This window comes from Plectropomus leopardus, unplaced genomic scaffold, assembly GCF_008729295.1.
Source record: "Plectropomus leopardus isolate mb unplaced genomic scaffold, YSFRI_Pleo_2.0 unplaced_scaffold17168, whole genome shotgun sequence".
In the NCBI taxonomy this organism is placed as follows: domain Eukaryota; kingdom Metazoa; phylum Chordata; class Actinopteri; order Perciformes; family Serranidae; genus Plectropomus; species Plectropomus leopardus.
In genome coordinates this window covers 1-1,392 of record NW_024618463.1, presented here as the reverse complement: position 1 = coordinate 1,392, position 1,392 = coordinate 1, and the positions used below count along the sequence as shown (strand labels likewise).

Sequence of the window (1,392 nt, the reverse complement as noted above, 5' to 3'; positions counted from 1 at the left end):
TATTAGTATTATTATTATTAGCATGTACTCTGTATTAAATAAATAATACTCTGTATTATTTATTTATGTATTTAATTTGATATGACATCTGACTGTAAACTCTGAAAAATCTATAAAACAAAATTGGAATAATAGACAATTACTATTTTTAATCTCTTGTCTGCCCAACAGAGCTCACGACATGCTGAGAGGAAAGAGAGTAAAAAACGAAATACTTGAAGCTTTAGTCTGTTGAAGTGGTTTTATTCTGAAATATTTGTGTTTTTATACTGCATACGTGTGTTCTGTGTGTTCTGGTTGTATTTCAGCAAAGAGACGACTGAGAAATACACGTTTGATTATTATAATCTGGATGAAATATTTTCAGTTTAAGGTGGCCTCAGATGTTTGCACAGCACTGCATGTACTCACTGTATGTACTCACCGTGTGTACTCACTGTACGTACTTGTACTTGTCTGTGTGTCTGTGCAGGGTCTCCCCGGTCTACCTGGAGCCAGGGGCCCACCTGTAAGTATCAGTGCTGCCTGTCACAAACACTACAGAGCATACAGTATCATACAGAGTATATTGAGTTTTTTTACTCCTGTGTGTTTATTTGTGTATTTGTGTACTAAGTTTTTGTTGATGTGTTTGTGTTTCAGGGAGAAAAAGGACGATCTCTGCCTGGACAGAAAGGAGACGAGGTACAAATATTTAATTAAAAAAAACAAAAAACACCAGGTACACAAAAACACACAAGAGCACATATATTCTTCTTATTAATAAATAAAAATAATTTAATATCAATAAAAATCTTACAATGAAAAAAAAAGAAAAAAGAAAGAATGCACTCAGAAACGAAACAAACAAACAAACAAAATTAATTCATGTTCCTCTCACATCCGTGAACTCTGCAGTAATACTACTCCTGTGCAGTACAAATATTGTAGTACTTTGTGTGCTCCACAGGGGGACCAGGGCCTCCAGGGGCCTCCGGGGCCCTTTGAGTACGTCGACCCTCCAGAAGACCTGTACATCAAAGGAGAACAGGTGGGTCATCGCATCAGATCAAAGCTCTATACCTGGTTCTAGCGTGGTTCTACTGTAGTTCTACTGTAGTTCTGCCATGGTCCTACCGTGGTTCTATTGACATTCTAATGTGGTTCTACTGTAAATGTCACTGAAACTCTAAACCTGTTCCCCTGAAGCCCGCATGTTTGCATGTCCTTGTTCTACTGAGGTTTTTCTCGAGTTCTGGTTCTGTTGGTTCTTCAGGGTATTCGAGGTCTGAAAGGAGTCTGTGGAAATCAGGGACTACCGGTAAGTTCTAATATCTGATCAAACCTCTAGAACATCTGGCTTAAGGAACACGGGGTTCTCCTGAACACGGGGTTCTCCTGAACACGGGGTTC

The 1,392-nt window shown here is 38.8% G+C and overlaps 1 long non-coding RNA gene across 1 annotated transcript; it reads left to right on the top strand.

Moving 5' to 3' along the window:
* The first annotated feature begins 663 nt into the window (after positions 1-663).
* LOC121964783 lies at positions 664-1,301 on the top strand. Its single transcript, XR_006107412.1, has 3 exons — positions 664-684; positions 950-1,030; positions 1,256-1,301. It is a non-coding gene; the product is annotated as an uncharacterized LOC121964783 (long non-coding RNA).
* Positions 1,302-1,392: the final 91 nt, after the last annotated feature.